This window comes from Gallus gallus, chromosome W (assembly GCF_016699485.2).
Source record: "Gallus gallus isolate bGalGal1 chromosome W, bGalGal1.mat.broiler.GRCg7b, whole genome shotgun sequence".
Taxonomy (NCBI): domain Eukaryota; kingdom Metazoa; phylum Chordata; class Aves; order Galliformes; family Phasianidae; genus Gallus; species Gallus gallus.
This window is the reverse complement of record NC_052571.1, coordinates 8704621-8728817: the sequence shown is the minus strand read 5'-3', so window position 1 is coordinate 8728817 and position 24197 is coordinate 8704621.

Below are 24197 nucleotides of genomic sequence, written 5' to 3'. Positions count from 1 at the left end.
ATTTCCAACATATATCAGGGAAGTTGAAGTCTCCCATGAGAACAAGTGCTAGTGTAGTGGAATTCCAGGGTCACAGCCTGAACCAATACGTGAGCATGTGAGTGCCTGGAGCAGGGAGGGGCTAGAGTCACCCTTTCTGTCTCAGTGATGCTTCCAGGAGCACGTATGCAGTCTGAGTCTGCGTGGGTTCCCCTTCCCCCTGCCCTTCTCCTGCAGCGCGAGGGTACGAACGGGAGAAGGCTGCATTCCTCAGCTTGTCCCTTTCTTCAAACTGTTGCTGGGAGGGGTGAGTTAGTTCCTCTTTGATATCTTTTCCTATAGCACCTATTTCTCAAATAAAGGCTCTGTCATCGCCTTTGTTTGCTCTACAGCTGGTGATCATGCAACTTTCAAAAGCTGCTCATAGAATGCCTCGTCCATTTCTTCATCCTGACTAGGCGGTCTATAACAGACCCCCCACCAAGATGTCACCCCTACAGGCCTTCCCCCGATCCTTATCCATAGACACTCAACTTTATCATTCCCAACCCCAAGCTCTTCAACATCAAAACAGTCCTTAATATAAAGAGCCACACCACCACCCTTCCTTCCTTGTCTATCCCTTCTGAAGAGCTTGTAGCCATCCATCACAGCACTCCAGTCATGGGAGTGGTCCCACCATGTTTCGGTAATAGCAACTAGGTCATAGTTAGCCTGCCACACAATCGCTTCCAGCTCCTCCTGCTTGTTGCCCATGCTGTGTGCATTGGTGTAGATACACTTCAGCTGAGACATCTGCCTCACCCCCAGCTCCAGCATTGTTCCTCTAGGCTCATCTCTGGTGAGCTCTGTTTTGTTCCCTTCCCCCGTCATTGCTAGTTTAAAGCCCTTTCAATAAGCCCTGCTGGCTCCTGCACTAGGATTCGTCTCCCTCTTTGAGACAGGTGAGCTCCATCCATGGACAACAGGTCAGGGGTCGAGTAAACTGCCCCATGGTCAAAAAACCCAAAGTTCCTGCCTCGACACCAGTCTCTGAGCCAATTATTCATTACCTTTGTTTTCCTAGCCTACTCCGTGTCCTTCACTTACCCAGAAGGTATAGAACAAAACACTACTTGCACTCCTGCTCCTTGCAATATTCACTATAAACCCCTGAAATCTCTTTTCATAGTTTGCAGGCTTCTCTGAGTGATTTCATCACTGCCCACCCGAAATATGAGTAATCAGTAGGGTGAACCAGCCTTGTGAGTTTTCTAGTTATGTCCCTGACCTGGGCCCCAGGAAGGCAGCACACTTCCCTATGGCTCAGGTCTGGTCTACAAATGGGACCCTCCATTCATCTGAGAAGGGAGTCGCCTACCACAACCACCCTTCTTTCTTTCCTGGCAGAGGCAGTCTTAACACGTGGAGTAGACTGCCTCGCCCTTGGTAACCTCTTAGGGGAGCCTTCCCCTGCCTCCCCACTTACTTCCTCTTCAAAGTCCAGTGCTGCAAACCTACTGCTTAGGGGGACCTGGGGACGCAAGGTAGGCGGGGGCAGATTTGCCCACGATATCAAGCAGGGACCCTCTCCCAACCCTCCCTGTCCCTCAGGTCCCCTCCTCCACCTGATAGGGACAGGCCAGGGGGTTCACTACCGATTGTAGGGCATCTCACCGGTGCCCTTCTCTCTGGCATGCCAGGGAGCTATTCCACCAGTCTATCTCCCCCTCACAGTTCCTGATAGCCCTCAGTCTTACAACCTCCTCTTTTAGCTCTGCCACCATGCTTAGTAGATCATCCACCTGCTTGCACTTTACACAGGTGGAATTCTTACTATTTTCCCCTGGTAGCAGCAGGCTGGAGCACTCCCTGCAACCAGAAACGTGGACAGCAACATCTCTAGGCAGGCCCTCTGTTTCGGTTGCCACAGATTTCTTGGGGCAAGCTCTCTACCTGATGGAGATCATGGTTAACTGTCCTGGTGCCCAGCAGGCAACAGCACCCTTTGTTTACTTTGTGCTTGCCCTAGGTGCTCTGTGGGAGGAAGCTAGCCTCCGCCCTCCCTGAGGCTGCTTATAATCTGGCAGCCAAGGGTCAAGGTCAGGGACAGGAGTGGGCAGTGTCAGCTCTACCCCTGCTAGCTCAGCAGCCTGCCCGCAAGTGGTCAGCCCCCCCAGCACGGGCACAGTGCTTTTTCTGGCTTCAGAAAATCCCTAAAAAAAGCTTTTTGTCAGCCCTTTTAGCTTTAGATCCCTTGCCCTGTGCAGTCTTACCCACCCTGAAGCTGGTCTCCACAGTAACGACATGTACTATAGGGACCTTAACTCCCTCCACAGTATGTAGGGAGCTGGATTGGGCAGGACCATCACATTTGATAGATCCTCAAGTATTCACCAACCAGGTGGCTTCTGCACACATTCTCCACCAAGAACGTCAACAGTTTACAGGCTGGTTCGGCCCGGTTCTGTAACTAGTGGGGCAGGGGGACCCATGGACCCATGCCCCAGGAAAGGGAAAAAAGGGAAAAGGGGGAAAAGGGTAGAGAGATGGGCCTAAAAACAAAGCAGTGGCAACGATCTGAGGAGAAACAAATTTACTAAATAAAATATCAGACTGTAAGATAACACACTATAATACAATATAATTAGAATTGGAGCTAATAAAACAAATAAAATGACAGAGAGAATCCAAAAACTGAAGGCCTTACTCTAATGCTGAGGCAAGATATCTAGTCAGGCTGAGCAGAAGAGAAAAAAGGGGGAATGTCTTGTGATATAAGAGCAGTTTTATATTTCCCTCTGAATGGAAAACGGAAACAGAACAATGCAAAGTCCTCTGGGGCATGTAGTATGTAGCTCTTCTTATCTTCTCGGAACCAGGTATCTGGAACTAGTGCATTAACTCTTTAACTCCCAGTGCTCTACATGATGTTATGATATGGAATACCAATAACCAAAAATCATAAAACCATGACAACACCAATACATGGAGCATGGGAAAAAAGCAGTAGGAGTTGCAGGCGTGTGCATGCCTACAGGGCTATGATGTCATTGGCATCACTGAGATGTGGTGGGATGACTTTCATGACTAGGATGTAGGAATAGATGAGTATAAACTCTTTAGGAAAGACAAGCAGGGGAGAAAGGGAGGGGATGTTGCCCTCTACATCAACAACCAGCTGAGGTTCATGGAGCTCCACCTGGAGATAGATGAGGAGCTGACAGAGAAGCTTATGGGTTAGGGTTAAAGGGAAGGAGACATCATAGTAGGGGTCTGCTACAGGCTGCCTGATCAGGAAGATCAAGTGGATGAGGCCCTCTATAAAGAGACAGAAGCAGCTTCACATTCACAAAATATAGTCCTCATAGGAGACTTCAACCACTCCGATATCTGTTGGAGGGACAACACAGCAGGGCACAAGAAATCGAAGAAGTTCCTGGAATGTGTTGATAACTTCCTCTTCCAAATGGTAGAGGAACCCACGAGAAAAGATGCTGTGCTGGACCTTGTTCTCACCAACCAGGAGGGGCTGGTGAGTAATGTGAAGTTCAAGGGAAGCCTTAGCTGCAGTGACCATGAAATGGTGAAGTTCAAAATCCTCAGGGCATCAAAAAGTGCATGCAGCAAGCATTCTACATGGGACTTCAGGAAAGCAGATTGAGCTCTTCAGAGAACTACTTGACAGGGTGACATGGGAAAAAGCCCTGGAGGGAAGAGGGGCCCAAGAAAGCTGGTTGGTATTCAAGGACCATCTCCTCCAAGCCCAGAAGCAGTGCATCCCAAGAAAAAGAAAGGCAGGCAAGAATGCCAGGAGGCCTCCACGGATCAACAAGGAGCTCCTGGACTTAAATTAAGTACAAAACCATACGAGCATACCATGACTCTGGACATCAACCCCTTGCAATCACCAGGCAATGATGGTTCTGTGCCTAACTACATTCCATATATCAACCCACATATCTTTGCCCCAGATAGATCTGGCATGGATCGTCCAATCCTGAGTGGCCCACTGTGCTATCCAGAGTGTGAGCCCTCGGTAGACTGCCCAACTATCTGTGCAGATGTTTAGTGCACTGTTGCCAGGCTCTTGAGTTATCACCATCCACACAGCTCGTAGCTCAGCCCACTGGCTACTTTGTCCATCCCCTTCTTTGAACCATATTGTTTCAGTTGAGGGATGGTATGCGACAGCTCGCCACCTACTTGGGTTCCCTCTGCTGGATCCATCTGTATACCAGGCATCTTCTGGGATAGGGTATTTCCCCTCCTGTACAGGACTCTTCTCTGGACAAGTAACCGCTATTTCCTCAGGTGTCTCACTGTGATATGTTACTGGCCCAAGTATCTTTTGCAGTTCTTCTTTCAGTGGAGATGATGACAGGCGGCTTCTTTGACTAAGATAGGTGACCCAGCGTGCTACTGTTTGTGATGGGGCCACCCCGGTCTTAGGAATGGGGGTTAGGTCTTTTACCCACCCCTGGAACGATAAAGTTGTTTTGACGATAACTTCTGCAGTCTGAGTTATTGGTTCTACCACCTGCAATGCAGAATAGGTAGCCAATAACTGCTTTTCAACCATGCTGTATCTCTCTTCTGCTCCATGCCAAATCTGTGACCAGAACCCAATTTGGACTTGAACAGAACTCTGGCACTGCCACAACCCCCAGCCAAATCCTTCTTGGATTACATGCACATCTAGTTCGGCTGGAAGAGTTCGATCAAATATACCTAGTGCCTGGGCCTGTTTAACAGCTATTTTTGCTTGCTGGAAGGCTTCTTGTTCTGTTCTACCCCAATCCCTAATGCCTTGATTGAGTCAGACATTAGCAGCAAATCATCGATGTAGTGGTACATTTTGACAGTAGATGGTTTGTTCCAATTTGCCAAGTCACGTGCCACTAAATTATGACAAAAAGTAGGTGAATGCACGTACCCCTGAGGTAGGACTTGAAAAGTCCACTGCCTGCCCTCCCATGTGAACGCGAACTGGCCTTGAGATTCCTTAGCAATTGGAATGCTGAAAAATGCATTTGCTAGATCCAGAATGCAGTGGCATGTTTCTATTTCTCTACTTAATGTATCCATGAGGGAGGCGATGTTGGGTACGGCCGCATGGATCAGCGGCGTGACTTTATTTAGTTCTCTGTAGTCTACTGTCATTTGCCACGAACCATCTGACTTCCTGACTGGCCATATGGGGGAGTTGTATGGGCTGTGTGCAGGTCTAATAATCCCTACTCTCTCCAGCTCCTGCACAGTCTTGGTAATTTCTTCTTACCCACCCGGGAGTCTATACTGCTTTGTATTTGTGATGCGGCGCAGTTGTGGCAAACAAATAGGTTCAATTTTTGTATGACCCCTTATGATTGCCTGTACTGCCCGGATACTAATACATCTTTCCCTTAATCTGAACTCTCCCACATGGTTTGGAGAGTCAGACCTGACAAGATGTCTATCCCCAATATGTACTCTGGAATTGGGGCGATAGACTCCTGGGGTGGTAGACGCCCAACCCCCAATTTCAAGCATGTTTGGGTTGTTAGTTTTGCCTGCTCCAGGCACCCGCACACTCACATAGCCCACCCATTGGTTCAGGCTGTGACCTTGGAATTCCACTACATTAGTTTTCTTCCTCAGATTGTTGCCGCTGTTCTGTTTTTTTTGTTGGTTGATTTTTTTTTTTAAGGCCCATCTCCCATCTCCCTATCCTTTCCCCATTTCCCCTTTCCCAGGGTGTGGGTCCCCTGCCCCATTAGTCACAGAACCAGGCCAAAATGGCCTGTAAACGGTTGACACCCTCCCCTCCCCTTTTCTGGGCCAGCGGGCCTGCTGTTCCCCTGTCACGGACACAGAGAGATCTACAGATAACTCTGTGACAGGACTGTAAATCAGTTTGTACTGTTGCTGTTTGTACTCGTCAACTGAACAACACAACTTCTGGTGACCTATCACTACTTAAGATCATCATCTGACACTAGGAGCAATGCTGAAACTGTGGTTGTCTCTCTCTCTTGCTTTCTACAAAGACTCCTTTTATTTCCTATCTCTTTTCTATCATACATCTTCCCCTCCCCATCTCCCAAAGCAACTAGGATTTGTAATAAACTGGTCGGGCAAACATTTGATTCATTGTGCCTTAATCTCACCGTCAGATATACATATATCAAAGAACCTCCTGTCCCTCCGATAATTGGAGCGAAACAGTCGGAGCTGCTTTTGTTTCTTTCATGCCTAGTTCATAGAATCACGGAGTGGTGTTTGTTGGAAGGGACCTTTTAGATCACCTAGTTCCAACCCCCCTGCTATAGGCAGGGGCACCTCCCACTGGATCAGGTTGCTGAATGCCTCCAGGGAGGGGGGATCCACAACCTCTCCAGGAAACCAGTTCCAGTGTCTCACCACTCTCACAGTAAAGAATTTATTTCTAATATCTAGTCTAAATCTACCCTCTTCCAGTTTAAAATAATTTCCCCTTGTCCTGTTGCTACATGCCCTTAGAAAAAGTCCCTCCCCGGCTTTCCTGTAGGCCCCTTTCAGGTACTGGAAGGCTGCTATAAGGTTCCCCCCCCCAAAGCTTTCTTTTCTCTAGGCTGAAGAGCACCAGCTCTCTCAGCCTGTCCTTGTAAGGGCGATGCTCCAGCACTCCGATCATCTTCGTGGCCCAACTCTGGACCTGCTCCAACAACTCTATGCTCTTCTTGTAATGGAGTAACCTGTTCCTTCTTCCTCTCCCTATAGACTTGCTTTTTGTACTTAATTTAAGTCCAGGAGCTCCTTGTTGATCCGTGGAGGCCTCCTGGCATTCTTGCCTGCCTTTCTTTTTCTTGGGATGCACTGCTTCTGGGCTTGGAGGAGATGGTCCTTGAATACCAACCAGCTTTCTTGGGCCCCTCTTCCCTCCAGGGCTTTTTCCCATGTCACCCTGTCAAGTAGTTCTCTGAAGAGCTCAATCTGCTTTCCTGAAGTCCCATGTAGAATGCTTGCTGCATGCACTTTTTGATGCCCTGAGGATTTTGAACTTCACCATTTCATGGTCACTGCAGCTAAGGCTTCCCTTGAACTTCACATTACTCACCAGCCCCTCCTGGTTGGTGAGAACAAGGTCCAGCACAGCATCTTTTCTCGTGGGTTCCTCTACCATTTGGAAGAGGAAGTTATCAACACATTCCAGGAACTTCTTCGATTTCTTGTGCCCTGCTGTGTTGTCCCTCCAACAGATATCGGAGTGGTTGAAGTCTCCTATGAGGACTATATTTTGTGAATGTGAAGCTGCTTCTGTCTCTTTATAGAGGGCCTCATCCACTTGATCTTCCTGATCAGGCAGCCTGTAGCAGACCCCTACTATGATGTCTCCTTCCCTTTAACCCTAACCCATAAGCTTCTCTGTCAGCTCCTCATCTATCTCCAGGTGGAGCTCCATGAACCTCAGCTGGTTGTTGATGTAGAGGGCAACATCCCCTCCCTTTCTCCCCTGCTTGTCTTTCCTAAAGAGTTTATACTCATCTATTCCTACATCCTAGTCATGAAAGTCATCCCACCACATCTCAGTGATGCCAATGACATCATAGCCCTGTAGGCATGCACACGCCTGCAACTCCTACTGCTTTTTTCCCATGCTCCATGTATTGGTGTTGTCATGGTTTTATGATTTTTGGTTATTGGTATTCCATATCATAACATCATGTAGAGCACTGGGAGTTAAAGAGTTAATGCACTAGTTCCAGATACCTGGTTCCGAGAAGATAAGAAGAGCTACATACTACATGCCCCAGAGGACTTTGCATTGTTCTGTTTCCGTTTTCCATTCAGAGGGAAATATAAAACTGCTCTTATATCACAAGACATTCCCCCTTTTTTCTCTTCTGCTCAGCCTGACTAGATATCTTGCCTCAGCATTAGAGTAAGGCCTTCAGTTTTTGGATTCTCTCTGTCATTTTATTTGTTTTATTAGCTCCAATTCTAATTATATTGTATTATAGTGTGTTATCTTACAGTCTGATATTTTATTTAGTAAATTTGTTTCTCCTCAGATCGTTGCCACTGCTTTGTTTTTAGGCCCATCTCTCTACCCTTTTCCCCCTTTTCCCTTTTTTCCCTTTCCTGGGGCATGGGTCCATGGGTCCCCCTGCCCCACTAGTTACAGAACCGGGCCGAACCAGCCTGTAAACTGTTGACGTTCTTGGTGGAGAATGTGTGCAGAAGCCACCTGGTTGGTGAATACTTGAGGATCTATCAAATGTGATGGTCCTGCCCAATCCAGCTCCCTACATACTGTGGAGGGAGTTAAGGTCCCTATAGTACATGTCGTTACTGTGGAGACCAGCTTCAGGGTGGGTAAGACTGCACAGGGCAAGGGATCTAAAGCTAAAAGGGCTGACAAAAAGCTTTTTTTAGGGATTTTCTGAAGCCAGAAAAAGCACTGTGCCCGTGCTGGGGGGGCTGACCACTTGCGGGCAGGCTGCTGAGCTAGCAGGGGTAGAGCTGACACTGCCCACTCCTGTCCCTGACCTTGACCCTTGGCTGCCAGATTATAAGCAGCCTCAGGGAGGGCGGAGGCTAGCTTCCTCCCACAGAGCACCTAGGGCAAGCACAAAGTAAACAAAGGGTGCTGTTGCCTGCTGGGCACCAGGACAGTTAACCATGATCTCCATCAGGTAGAGAGCTTGCCCCAAGAAATCTGTGGCAACCGAAACAGAGGGCCTGCCTAGAGATGTTGCTGTCCACGTTTCTGGTTGCAGGGAGTGCTCCAGCCTGCTGCTACCAGGGGAAAATAGTAAGAATTCCACCTGTGTAAAGTGCAAGCAGGTGGATGATCTACTAAGCATGGTGGCAGAGCTAAAAGAGGAGGTTGTAAGACTGAGGGCTATCAGGAACTGTGAGGGGGAGATAGACTGGTGGAATAGCTCCCTGGCATGCCAGAGAGAAGGGCACCGGTGAGATGCCCTACAATCGGTAGTGAACCCCCTGGCCTGTCCCTATCAGGTGGAGGAGGGGACCTGAGGGACAGGGAGGGTTGGGAGAGGGTCCCTGCTTGATATCGTGGGCAAATCTGCCCCCGCCTACCTTGCGTCCCCAGGTCCCCCTAAGCAGTAGGTTTGCAGCACTGGACTTTGAAGAGGAAGTAAGTGGGGAGGCAGGGGAAGGCTCCCCTAAGAGGTTACCAAGGGCGAGGCAGTCTACTCCACGTGTTAAGACTGCCTCTGCCAGGAAAGAAAGAAGGGTGGTTGTGGTAGGCGACTCCCTTCTCAGATGAATGGAGGGTCCCATTTGTAGACCAGACCTGAGCCATAGGGAAGTGTGCTGCCTTCCTGGGGCCCAGGTCAGGGACATAACTAGAAAACTCACAAGGCTGGTTCACCCTACTGATTACTCATATTTCGGGTGGGCAGTGATGAAATCACTCAGAGAAGCCTGCAAACTATGAAAAGAGATTTCAGGGGTTTATAGTGAATATTGCAAGGAGCAGGAGTGCAAGTAGTGTTTTGTTCTATACCTTCTGGGTAAGTGAAGGACACGGAGTAGGCTAGGAAAACAAAGGTAATGAATAATTGGCTCAGAGACTGGTGTCGAGGCAGGAACTTTGGGTTTTTTGACCATGGGGCAGTTTACTCGACCCCTGACCTGTTGTCCATGGATGGAGCTCACCTGTCTCAAAGAGGGAGACGAATCCTAGTGCAGGAGCCAGCAGGGCTTATTGAAAGGGCTTTAAACTAGCAATGACGGGGGAAGGGAACAAAACAGAGCTCACCAGAGATGAGCCTAGAGGAACAATGCTGGAGCTGGGGGTGAGGCAGATGTCTCAGCTGAAGTGTATCTACACCAATGCACACAGCATGGGCAACAAGCAGGAGGAGCTGGAAGCGATTGTGTGGCAGGCTAACTATGACCTAGTTGCTATTACCGAAACATGGTGGGACCACTCCCATGACTGGAGTGCTGTGATGGATGGCTACAAGCTCTTCAGAAGGGATAGACAAGGAAGGAAGGGTGGTGGTGTGGCTCTTTATATTAAGGACTGTTTTGATGTTGAAGAGCTTGGGGTTGGGAATGATAAAGTTGAGTGTCTATGGATAAGGATCGGGGGAAGGCCTGTAGGGGTGACATCTTGGTGGGGGGTCTGTTATAGACCGCCTAGTCAGGATGAAGAAATGGACGAGGCATTCTATGAGCAGCTTTTGAAAGTTGCATGATCACCAGCTGTAGAGCAAACAAAGGCGATGACAGAGCCTTTATTTGAGAAATAGGTGCTATAGGAAAAGATATCAAAGAGGAACTAACTCACCCCTCCCAGCAACAGTTTGAAGAAAGGGACAAGCTGAGGAATGCAGCCTTCTCCCGTTCGTACCCTCGCGCTGCAGGAGAAGGGCAGGGGGAAGGGGAACCCACGCAGACTCAGACTGCATACGTGCTCCTGGAAGCATCACTGAGACAGAAAGGGTGACTCTAGCCCCTCCCTGCTCCAGGCACTCACATGCTCACGTATTGGTTCAGGCTGTGACCCTGGAATTCCACTACACTAGCACTTGTTCTCATGGGAGACTTCAACTTCCCTGATATATGTTGGAAATATAATACAGTGCAGGAGAAGCAGTCCAGGAGGTTCCTAGAGTGTGTGGAAGATAGCTTCCTGACACAGCTGGTATGAGAGCCTACCAGGGGTGGTGCCCCGCTAGACCTACTCTTCACTAACAGAGAAGGGCTAGTGTGAGATGTGAAGGATGGGGACCATCTTGGGCAGAGTAACCATGAAATTGTAGAATTCTCTATTCTTGGTGATGTCAGAAGGGTGACTAGCAGAACTGCTATCTTGAACTTCCAGAGGGTGGACTTTGACCTGTTCAGGACCCTTGTTGCAGGGGTCCCATGGGAGTCGCTCCAGAAGGGTAAAGGGGTCCTGGAAGCCTGGATGCTCCTTAAGACGGAATTGTTAAAGGCACAAGAGCAGGCTGTTCCTGAATGCTGTAAGGAGAGCCGGAGGGGAAGAAGACCGGTGTGGATGAACCAGGAACTTTTGTCAAGACTGGAAGAAAAAGAGAGTCTACGTTCTCTGGAACAAGGGACAGGATACTTGGGGAGACTACAAACAAGTTGCTAAGGTATGCAGGGAGGAAGTTAAAAAGGCAAAAGCCCAACTCGAACTCAGATTGGCCACTGCACTAAAGAAGAACAGGAAATCCTTTTACAAATACATTAACAGTAAGAGAAGAACCAAAGAGAATTTCCATCCTTTACTTGATGCAGTAGGGAATGCGACCACTGTGGATACAGAGAAGGCTGAGGTCCTCAATGCATTCTTTACATCTGCCTTTAATAGTTGGATCGGTTACCCTCAGGGCACTTTACGCCCTGACCTGGAAGTCTGGGAAGGAACACAGAATACGCCCCCAGTGATTCAGGTGGAGACAGTTAGAGAGCTCCTCCTCTATTTGGAATGTCACAAGTCCATGGGACCAGATGAGCTCCATCCTAGGGTGCTGAGGGAGCTGGCGGAAGTGATTGCCGAGCCGCTTTCCACCATCTATCAGCATTCCTGGTTATCTGGAGAGGTCCCAGAGGATTGGAGGCTTGACGATATGATTTCCATCTACAAGAAGGGCCATAAGAAGGATCTGGGGAACAACAGGCCTGTCAGCATGACCTTGGTACCAGGAAAAGTTATGGAGCAAATCATGTTGAGTGAGATCACACGGCACGTGCGTGGCATCCAGGGGGTCAGGCCCAGCCAGCATGGGTTCATGAAAGGCAGGTCATGCTTGACCAACCTCATCACCTTCTATGACTGGGTGACCACGCTGGTAAACAAGGGAAAGGCTGTTGATGTAGTCTACCTAGACTTCAGCAAAGCCTTTGACACGGTCTCCCACAGTATTCTCCTGGATAAACTGGCTGCCTGTAGCCTGGACAGGTATACTCTTCTCTGGGTAAAGACTGGCTAAAGGGCCATGCTCCGTGGGTAGTGGTTAATGGAGTTAAGTCCAGCTGGCAACCCATTACAAGTGGTGTCCCCCAGGGCTCGGAGCTGGGGCCCATCTTGTTTAATATCTTCATTGACGACCTAGATGAGGGGATTGAGTGTACCCTCAGTAAGTTTGCAGTGTTGATCTGCCTGAGGGTAGGGAGGCCCTTCAGAGGGATCTGGATAGGCTGGATCACTGGGCTGAGGCAAATGGGATGAGGTTCAAGAAGGCCAAGTGCCGGGTCCTGCACTTTGGCCGCAATAGCCCCATGCAGCACTATAGGCTTGCAGCAGAGTGGCTGGATGACTGTGAAGAGGAAAGGGACCTGGGGGTGTTGGTTGATGCTTGGCTGAACATGAGCCAAAAGTGTGCCCAGGTGGCCAAGAAAGCCAGTGGCATCCTGGCCTGCGTTAGAAATAGTGTGGCCAGCAGGAGCAGGAAGGTAATCATCCCCGTGTACTCAGCACTGGTGAGGCTGCACCTTGAGTACTGTGTTCAGTTTTGGGCCCCTCACTACTAGAAAGACATTGAGGCCCTGGAATGCATCCAGAGAAGGGCAACAAAACTGGTGAGGAGTCTAGATCACAAGTCTTATGAGCTGGGATGTTTAGTCTGGAGAAGAGAAGGCTCAGGGGAGACCTGATGAAGGAAATGTCCTCAAGTTGCGCCAAGGGAGATTTAGATTAGATATAAGGAAAAACTTTTTCTCTCAAAGACTGGTCAGGCACTGGAATGGCCTGCCTGGGGATGTGATGGCACCACCATCCCTGGCGGAGCTCAAGAGGCATCTGGATGATGTGCTACAAGATATGGTTTAGTAGCTTAGTGATAATAATGGTGATAGGAGGATGGTTGGACAATATGATCTGGTAGGTAGGTCCTTTCCAACCTTGTGATTCTAGGCTTCTATGACTGTGACGCATGCTCATGAATGAGACCAAGACCTCTGCCAGAAACTATGGCCCATCTCGCTAGAGGACACAACCCATTACAGCGATAGCAGATCAATTATATAGGTCTCCTTCCTCGATCTGAGGGGGCCAGATATGCCCTAACCTATGTTGATTTGGTGAGTAGATTAATGCAAGCCTATCCTGTAGCAAAGGCAAACCAAGCCTATACCATTAAAGCTCTAACTAGTTTGATGGCATTATACGGGACTCCTGAGGTCACAGAGCGATCAAGGTACACATTTCACAGGTGCAACTGTGCAGAAGTGGGCTGAAGACAACATCAAATGGCGGTTTCACCTGCCCTATAATCCAACAGGAGGAAGCATAATAGAAAGATATAACGGGACCCTGAAGGCTGTTCTGAAGGCAGATTCACAGTCCTTGCCGGGGTGGACCAAGAGGCTTTACGAAACCCTGCGAGACTTGAATGAGAGACCAAGGGATGGCAGACCCAGTGCTTTAACAACGTTGCAGACAACTTGGGCCTCCCCACTTAGGATACAAATTACAGGCAAGGACACCTCACTCAAGGCACAAGTTGGCACCATGAATAATCTTCTGCTTCCTGCCCCTGAGGACCTAGAGCCTGGGAGACACAAGGTAAAATGGCCTTGGAAGGTGCAAGCAGGACCAAAATGCTGTGGTCTCCTTGCACCTGGGGAGTGATTGTTAGAGGTTGGGGAATCAGTAAACCCTCTAGTAATTGGTGCAGAGGTAGTAGTTGACACCCCAATTTTCATCACAAAGAGGACATTAATCATGTCCTTGTCGCAGATTAGACGCCCCCCCTTTGGTACCTGATATAGTGATTCAGCCACAGATATCAGGCCAAAGGGTGTGGTATTGAAGACCAGGACGTGCCCCGATACAGGCAGAGGTGTTGACTCAAGGCCAAAATACAGCCTGTATCCTACCGTGGAGGGCAGACCTACCCCTCCTCGTACCTATTAAACATCTGTTTTACTTCCCTTGAGGTTATAAGTTCTCAGGACAGCCGGTAGGAACACCATTACTCCAGCATGCTCCTGTGTCCACGAGGAAACATCGTGACACCCAGTGGTGCACTGCTGAACTTTTTTTCCATTAATGCTCACGCCTCAAATTGTGAAGCAGTCACTTCAGAGGGGAAACACATATTATCAACAACTCAACAGTTCACGCCTTACATCCACAGAGGGTACACACATATTCTAAAAGAATAAGCCTCTCACCTTGGGGTCTGTCCCAAGGGGTGCACTCATATTCTCAGAGGACAACACTCTTGTGTTGGGGTATGTCTTGTCCCGTGACGCCAATTTAATGTCTTGCTCCAATTATTGGAGGAGATTTATATATATATATACATACCCAGAGCGAGAGTGTCTCGCTCCAATTTATAGGAGGGAGAGGACATTCTTTTAATATATGTATACCCGATGGCGAGATTAAGACACAACGGGTCAAATGTTAGCCCGACCAGTTTATTACAAATCCTAGTCATTTAGGGAGATGGGGAAAGGAAGATGGGCGATAGAAAAGATAGGAAATAAAAGCAAGGAGTCTTTGTAGGAAGCAAGAGGGAGATAGTCACCACCATGGGTCCAGCGTGGTTTGTAGTTTAGTTGTTGATCTTCAGCAGTGGTGGGTTGTTGGTCACTGTCATTCGGTTGACGACGACGGCTGTGACTGACTTTCCAATGTCAGTACGAATTTATAAATAAGTCCAAAGTGGTCGAGTCAGCTCTCTTTGGAGTGGCAGCTTCTGGCTTTGGGATCTCAGCAGAAACTCCTTTGTTCCCATCTTCCGGGCCTTGCCAGCAGATAAGAGGGAGCAGGGAGGTGCCCACCTGCATCCTGTTTTTCACAGGACATGATGGTATCATTTCCCAATTTTTTCCCATAGCAAGCTGGAGTTATTTACTCACAGGCCAGATCTTCCGCCAGTAAACACTCCTGAGCACTCTCTTCCAGAGGCTAACAGCTCCAAAGAAATGTTTTCAAATGTAAAACTGTCCACACAGTGATGTCAACTGCCAGGTGGCAACACCCACCTCATCTCCTAGATAAGTCAGAGTCTTATCACAAGAAATGCCTCAGAAAGCAAGCTTTGAGCCAAAAACAAAGAAGGGTTCAGACAGAGAGTAGGGCAACAAGCAATGCCAAATGCTGTTCAACCAGTTTGTTACAAATTCTAAGCAGCTAAGGAATGTGGGGAAGTGTCACGGAGTTACCTAGATAGATCTGTGCCCGTGACAGGGGGGCAGTAGGCTTGCGGGCCCCCCTCCCCCCTGACTTCCCGAGAAAAAACGAAGCGGTGGCAACAATCTAAGAAGGAGAACTTATTTTACTAACTATGATGTTGGGATGCAAGATGACACGATACAATACAATCTAATTGGGAGTAAGTATAATAAACCAAATGAAATGAGGGAGAGAGAGCGAAAGAGCGATAGAGAGGGAGAGAGAGAGAGAGTGAGAGAGTTTCCGAAACCAAAAGCCTTACTTGATGAAGGCGCCCGGCTTGGAAAGCACACCCACTCCTCTCCCGGCAGCAAGCGAAAGTGAAGAAGCACCGCGTGCAACCAGATGACGTATCTTCCGTGATGTGTCTTCCTTCTCTGACCGTGAGGTCCTCTGGGATACGTAGTTCTTCTCTTTTGTCCATGATGTTATGATGTGGAATACCAATAGCGAAGTTACAAAACCATGACATTCCACCCCTTATTCTACATCATTATATCATGCTTAATACATATACATAGAACTACTGACTGCACTCCCCCAACATCAAATTCCCTTGTGGTACACATTGAACATCCCCATCTTTCTGCATCACCCACCAAGTGGAGCCAGGTCCCTGGGCAAAAACAGTTCCACGGAGAGGTCTGCCCTTTCCAGAGGCTGGAAGGACCCAAACTGCTTTTCCCAACATGCTCTTTACATGTACTACAGGGACCTTATCTCCCTCTACAGTATGTAGGGAGCTGGAATGGGTAGGACCATCACGATTGATAGATCCCCTGGTGTTGACCAACCAGGTGGCTTCTGCCAAATGCTTCTCCCAGTGCTTAAATGTTCCACCGCCCATTGCTTTCAGCATAGTTTTTAACAACCCATTGTATCGTTCAATCTTACCAGAAGCTGGTGCATGATAGGGAATATGATAAATCCATTCAATGCCATGTTCTTTGGCCCAAGTATTTATAAGAGAATTTTTAAAATGAGTCCCATTATCTGATTCAATTCTTTCTGGGGTGCCATGTCGCCACAGAACTTGTTTCTCCAGACCTAATATGGTATTTCTGGCGGTAGCATGGGGTACTGCATATGTTTCAAGCCACCCAGTGGTCGCTTCCACCATGGTGAGCACATAACGCTTACCATTGCAGGATCGTGGCAAGGTGATATAGTCAATCTGCCACGCCTCCCCATATTTATACTTTTGCCATCGCCCTTCCTTCCAGAGAGGTTTCATCCTCTTGGCTTGTTTGATTATGGCGCATGTTTCACAGTCATGAATAACTTGTGCAATAGCATCCATAGTTAAGTCCACCCCTCGGTCTCTAGCCCACTTATATGTTGCATCTCTCCCTTGATGGCCCGAGGTCTCATGGGCCCACCGAGCTAGAAATAATTCACCCTTGTTCTGCCAGTCCAAGTCTATTTGAGCCACCTCAATTTTGGCAGCCTGATCTACCTGATGGTTATTTTTCTGTTCTTCCGTAGCCCGACTCTTGGGCACATGAGCATCTACGTGATGCACCTTTACCACCATATTCTTTATTCGGGCAGCAATGTCTTTCCACAGTTCAGCAGACCAAATAGGTTTACCTCTCCGTTGCCAGTTACTTTGCTCCCACTGCTGTAACCACCCCCATAAGGCATTCGCCACCATCCATGAATCAGTATAAAGATAAAGCACTGGCCACCCCTCCCGTTCAGCGACATCTAAGGCTAGTTGGACAGCCTTGACCTCTGCAAACTGACTTGATTCTCCTTTTCCTTCAGTGGCCTCTGCAACTTGTCGCACGGGGCTCCACACAGCAGCTTTCCATCTGCGATACTTCCCAACAATGCGACACGATCCATCTGTGAACAGGGCATATTTCTTTTCATTTCCTGGTAGTTCATTGTACGGTGGGGCCTCTTTGGCACGTGATACCTCTTCTCCTGGTGATGTTTCAAACTTTTTACCTTCAGGCCAGTCCATGATCACCTCTAAGATTCCTGGACAACTGAAGTTCCCCATTCGAGCTCGTGGTGTAATCAGTGCAATCCACTTGCTCCAAGTGGCATCAGTAGCATGATGGGTGGAGGGAATCTTTCCTTTAAACATCCAGTTCAGCACTGGCAGTCGAGGTGCCAGGAGGAGCTGCGTCTTAGTACCGACTACTTCGGAAGCAGCCCTAACCCCCTCATACGCGGCTAAGATTTCCTTCTCAGTTGGGGTGTAGCACTCTTCAGACTCGACTCCAGAATCCCAGGGGTCGGCCTCGGGTCTCCCCTGAGGTTCTTTGCCACAAGCTCCAGGTGGGACCTTTCTCTCCAGCAGCAGTGTAGAGGATGTTCTTTACATCCTGTCCCGTCCGTACTGGCCCCAGGGCCACGGCACGGGCTATCTCATGTTTGATCTGCTCAAAAGCCTGCTGCTGTTCAGGACCCCATGTAAAATCATTCTTCTTCCGCGTCACCTGATACAGGGGGCTTACAATAAGGCTATAGTTTGGAACATGCATCCTCCAAAAGCCCACTACACCCAGAAAAGATTGTGTCTCTTTCTTATTAATGGGTGGAGACATGGCAGTGATTCTGTCAATCACATCTGCTGGGATGTGACGGCGCCCATCTTGCCACTTTATACCTAGGAACTGAATCTCCTGGGCAGGTCCTTTCACTTTGCTTCGCTTAATAGCAAAACCAGCTTGCAGAAGAATTTGGATTATTTGCTCTCCTTTCTTAAAAACATCTTCTGCTGTATCGCCCCACACAACAATATCATCAATGTATTGCAGATGCTCAGGAGCACTGCCCTGTTCCAATACAGTTTGGATTAATCCGTGGCAAATGGTTGGGCTGTGTTTCCACCCCTGGGGCAAACGGTTCCAAGTATACTGAATGTCCCTCCAGGTGAAGGCAAACTGTGGCCTGCACTCTGTGGCCAGAGGAATGGAAAATAAGGCATTAGCGATGCCACTGGTGGCATACCACTTGGCTGCTTTTGACTCCAATTCATACTGGAGTTCTAGCATGTCCGGCACAGCGGCACTCAGCGGGGGTGTGACTTCATTCAGGCCACGGTAGTCGACCGTCAGCCTCCATTCTCCACTGGCTTTACGCACTGGCCATATGGGGCTGTTAAAAGGTGAATGGGTTCTGCTGATCACTCCTTGACTTTCTAGTTGACGAATCAACTTATGAACGGGGAGCAAGGAATCCCTGTTGGTTCGATACTGTCGTCTATGCACTGCTTTTGTGGCAATCGGTACCTGCTGCTCTTTTACTTGCAGCAACCCCACAGCAGACGGATCTTCTGACAGGCCAGGCAAAACAGATAGCTGCTTAATGTTGTCTGTATCTACAGCAGCTATTCCGAAGGCCCATCGATACCCCTTAGGATCCTTGAAATGCCCCCTTCTGAGGTAATCAATACCCAGTATGCATGGAGCCCCTGGGCCAGTCACAATAGGGTGCTTTTGCCAGTCTTTACCAGTGAGGCTTATTTTGGCCTCCAACACAGTCAGTTCTTGAGAACCCCCAGTCACTCCAGAAATATGGACTGATTCTGTCCCTTCATGATTTGAGGGCATTAGAGTGCACTGTGCCCTCATTCTCCACCAAAATTGTCACGGAGTTACCTAGATAGATCTGTGCCCGTGACAGGGGGGCAGTAGGCTTGCGGGCCCCCCTCCCCCCTGACTTCCCGAGAAAAAACGAAGCGGTGGCAACAATCTAAGAAGGAGAACTTATTTTACTAACTATGATGTTGGGATGCAAGATGACACGATACAATACAATCTAATTGGGAGTAAGTATAATAAACCAAATGAAATGAGGGAGAGAGAGAGAAAGAGCGATAGAGAGGGAGAGAGAGAGAGAGTGAGAGAGTTTCCGAAACCGAAAGCCTTACTTGATGAAGGCGCCCGGCTTGGAAAGCACACCCACTCCTCTCCCGGCAGCAAGCGAAAGTGAAGAAGCACCGCGTGCAACCAGATGACGTATCTTCCGTGATGTGTCTTCCTTCTCTGACCGTGAGGTCCTCTGGGATACGTAGTTCTTCTCTTTTGTCCATGATGTTATGATGTGGAATACCAATAGCGAAGTTACAAAACCATGACAGGAAGATGGGAAATTAGCGATAGTAAAGAGAGAGATCCTAGTGAATGGTTTATAAAGCAGGGATAGTAACCACCAGGGATTCATCAAATATCTTGCTGGTCCATAGGGGGCTGCAAGTTGGTCAGCGACATCTCTTTGACCTGCACAGCTGCAGTTTGGTGGATAGTGTACCCGTTCTACCTCAGAACTCTTTGAGTTTTTATCCTCTTCATAGTGTCGTTTAGGTTGCCAGGGGCAGCAGTTAGTGGTCAGGGGCACTTCTGTTTAGTTCGTCAGGGCTTGCTGTAGTTGTCAGGGGCACTTATGTTTTGGTTGCCAGGGGTGACGGTAGTTGTCAGGGGTACTTATGTTTTGTTCATCAGGGGCAACAGCACGTCCATAGTATATGCCCCTCCTTGTCACAAGTTAGCAACACGACACAGGGTTCTCATGCAAGGAAGATTCTTTATTTTCCTAAGCAAGCTTTTTATATTCTAACACGCGTATTCAGTACATTTCCACTAACAATCCATTGGCTAGAAAGCAAGCAAGTTCCATAACAAGTCTTCATAACAGCAGAGAGCTTATCTTATGCTTAGCGGCAAAACATCCCGTTACTCAGACCTTCTCACTCTTTCCCAGAGCCTCATTATCAGCAAGTTGGTATTCGAAGAGGTCAAGCCGACCTCTCCTTCTCCCACATCTCCCCCTTCTTTACTAATGAAAAAAGCGTGATTTAAAGCATCTTGCATCATTTTCTGAACACACTACAATAAGCAAGGAACGCAAATTAAAACACAGAGGAAAGCAATAAGACAAACTAACCCTATTTTTAACAGATTCTGTATCCACACTCCTATTTTTAACAGATTCTGTATCCACACTCCTAGGCTTCCAAAGAGGCCTCCAAACATATCCATCCCGTCATTAACCTGTAATTTCTTAACTCCATTCTGCAAATCTTGAATGCTTTTATGTATTGATTTCAAATGGTCTGACAAGTTCATACAACACATGCCATCGAAATCCTGACACCTGTGACCTTGAGCTAACAGCAGGAAGTCTATAGCAGCACAATTCTGTAGAGTAGCATGTCGTACTGAGTCTATATCTAGTAGCAGTTCGCTTAGAGCCAAGGAAGTAGCATTTGTTTGCTTGGCTAGCCAGCATCCAAGTTTATGAAGTGTGTTCAATGCTTTAGCTGATGCAACACCTGAGGCTAAAAAGGATGCCACTATTATTCCCCCAGGGTTCCAAAATTCTACGTCATCCTTACACTCTAATTGAAAAGCATGTACAGTTCGCTTAAGGCGCTTTCGGTGGTGAATAATCATGGAAATATTAGGTGTTAGTCAAGTTAGTCTTCCCAAACTGCATGGACCTCCTTTGATGTGAGAGGGGATAGCAGGCCACTCCCTGTCCCCAGAAATGAGAAAAACACCTGCTGGCAAACTAAGCAGATGGTTACTAGATCTTGAGATGTTAGGTGAAGTATAATTACACTAAGCATAGTGATTTCTATAAGCAGCTAAACTAGAATTAACACACTGAACTAACAATTGGTTCTTTCCACTATAGTTAAAATACAAACAATAATCCATTTTAACCAATCCCAACAATTCCAGTTTTTGTGGTTCAAGATTGCTCTGTTGCAGATGGGGTACCCATCCATCCCATCTGTCGACTACCGCACTTGTGTTAAATGCTATCCCAAGAACGGAGCTCGGAATGGGCCATTTGTCTAGGGGTTGTCCCACCAAGCATGTCGAGAATGGGTTCCCCGGTGACGCGGTTGACAAACAGAGTGTGTCTTGTCCCGTCTTGTTGGTGAGGGTGACCCATATATTCTGTTTTGGCTGAACTGGAATCCAAACTGCTGATGAGAATGCAATGATCATATTACAGCAGATGACGAAAGGGATGACCATACTCATCGTGCTGGTACCCATCTCGGACCTGTTCCTGTTGAAACACAAGCATAACCTTGACCCCAAGTTATCAACGAATAGGGTCCTTCCCATTCGATAGAGCTCAGATTTTTTACCATAACCTGTGCTTTTTCTTTGACAGGAGTTAAGGTATTACAGCCAAAACGCCTGTAAATTGGAGGGCCTTCTGCTGTCCAGCAATTTAGAAAATTGAGAACATATATATCCCCATCTTTAAAGGCACCTAACCGTATGATGGTGCAATACTGGAACAGAAAAGTCCTGCCACCTAGTCCCTGTCTTAAAGGATGGAGAGAAAGAAGAAGGGGAGAGGAAAAGAGCAAAAAAACCCAACCAACCAAACAAACAAAACAGAACAAAACAAAATCTCTCACTGCCTCGCCCATGACACAACAGCAGTCAGATTCCGTCCTCGTCACCAGTTATGTTTCAGGGTATGTTTGGATCTGAGAGACAGGATGTCTCAGGAGCAGAGGCAAGCAAACTATGCACTCAGAGCAGCACAGAGGGTTACGAGTTCTATTCAACATATGCACACACACACACACAGAGGCGTCCATTTTAGATAATCCCTCTAAGCAGGAAGCAGAAACTCCCTAAGCAAGTGCACTATTACTTATAGACACTTGAGAGACAGTAAACCACCAGAAAGGAGAGAGAAGGAACATGCTGGCGGTGGATTCGATAGGTAGTGCCAGCAGGGCATCCTCTGCTTCAAAGTGCACTTTTCCTCTCTCCTGCTTTTATCCTTCCCAGGGTCTGCAGGGTTTTTTTCACTTGCATGCTGTACCCGCATGGCCAATGCGTGATACAGAGCCCAAGAGGAACACCTGCTTGCAAAACAAGTCTTCACAAAAACAAGATAAATTACCAAGGTTAGCTCTCTCTACAAAACAAGATATTTGCAGCTACAGCCACAGATGTCAGTTCCCTTAAAACTTTCAGAATACTTTGTTTCATCCCAGGATCATTCTTCAGTCAGGGGCCTTTAGGTCCCTGACACATGCCACCCCATGCTCCTGGGTTGGAACACATGGATACTGTACTACTTTTGCCATGGGTTCACAAAAAGCACTTAGCATAGATTGTTGTACAATTTGTAAAAAGCATGTGATACAGAAGAGCGAGGAATCATAGGTCCAAGATACAACCTATCAGTATCATCTTTATCAGCAGTTCCCATACTCAGTCCCAGTCTGAGAAAGGATTCCATCTCAAGGACTCCCACAGCTGGGCAACAAGGTCTCGTAATTCATTCAGGTGCCTATAGATAGATTTGGAATGGTCCGACACCAGTCAGCGTATAGTATCCCCAGGATCTGGAGTTCCTGAAGAGCCAGAACCAGTCTCCCTGATGTACGACAGGAATGTGTCTTAACTGTCCTTCCTGTTCAGTTTGGGCAAGTCTAGGAAGTTCCGGAGTGCATGAGTGTTGTTCCCTATCAGTGGAGCCAGGGTTACCCAAACATTGCTTCCAGGAGCATAACACCTGTAGCAGGGAAGAAGAACAAAAAAACCCCATAGATTAGTGCCTCCCAGAGCTAAATAGTTTCCCGTGCACATATAGTTCAAAAAAGGTTTGTCCAAGTGTGTTAAGGCTATAACAGGGGCTTTCATTAATGCCAATTTGAGGTTTCTGAAGGACTTTCAGTATTTTGGAGTCCACAGCATGTTTCCCATTTCTTCCCTTAAGGCTTCATATAGCAGTTAAGCAAGCTAAAAATTCCCAAACAAAGGTTCCAGGCCCTCAAGTTCCCAAAGATATTATTCCATCTTACTGGTTTTGCTCCCAGTTTCAGCTGGATAGTTACCATTGCTGGTTTGGCTTATCTTGATCGTCCAGATGTCCCTGATGCCCCAATCCAGGTATCACAGCATTTTTCACCTCTTCTGTCATTGTCTGGTTAGGAGGGGACAATTTCTGTAACATAAGAACTTGAGCCTCCACAGCTTCATTTTCTGGAATATGTACTGTGGATTTGTCCTTTACCAAATGCGATTTAGGCCTGTAGTTCATTTAAGATATCTCTCTCCCTTAACAGCACTGGGCAATCAGGCCCTCCTCAAACTGCTAGGTAATGGAGTCTGCCGGCTCCCTCAAGACACAGTTGTACACCAAATTACTTTGGGGAGAGCCATAACCAATATCCCCTAGCAAGATGGGAGCTTCACTTGTTATTATTTTCCACAGATCCCAGGTTTCCACAAGTAATTTTAATCACTTCTCCAATCCATCCATTATTACTATTTTCAACAAGTTTCCTTCACAATTTCTACAACCATCAGCTTCATGTCTGGCATGGCTGGAATGTGTGGATTGCTTTCAGGCACCGTAACACACACACATGCTGCTGCAGCCACAAAAGCAAAAAAAAAAAAAAAAAAAAAAAAAAAAAAAAAAACAACTAAAAAACACCAAACCCAAAACTTAACACAATTTGCAGATTTGCCACATCTGTAAGAGACTCTAGTTCCTCAGGGTCAAAATCATTAAGTCCATTCCTAGAGAACAGCCCCTTGCGTCCCTCGTTACCAACCCCTCAGTTCACTCATTACCATCTTGCATCAGAATACCCCATCTGCTCTTGCTCCATTCCCAGGCAGAGTGGAAATATCGAGGGTTCTGAATCCAAGTCTCTGTCACTACTACTTCAAATGTCACCATCCCAAGTTTCAGGGTCCCAATCAGGGTTGACAACGATTGTCCTCACTTGTGGACTCCTATGGTCCCCTTTCTCGGCCCAGCATTGGTGCTGAGCTGCCATCTTTACAGCATACTGAGTTGCTAGCTTTGTATACTTTTCCTCCCGAATCATGAAAACAGCTTTTCTATATTGTGAGAACAGCCCTTTGCATAACTTGAGCAGGTATAAGCTGAAGGATGGAGGCTTGCATAAATGTAAGCTCAAGAACAGAGTGCGGAAAGGCCACAGAACTTGTAAAATGAAGATAAGAAAGTAGGATAGATGTCCGGTTGTTGAGAGGTAAAGATAGGAGGCAGCCTGGGCTGCATCGATCATGCCATGGTGGAGTTTGTGACCTGGAGGAATGCAGGCCTGGCAAAAAGTAAAGTCAGGACCCTG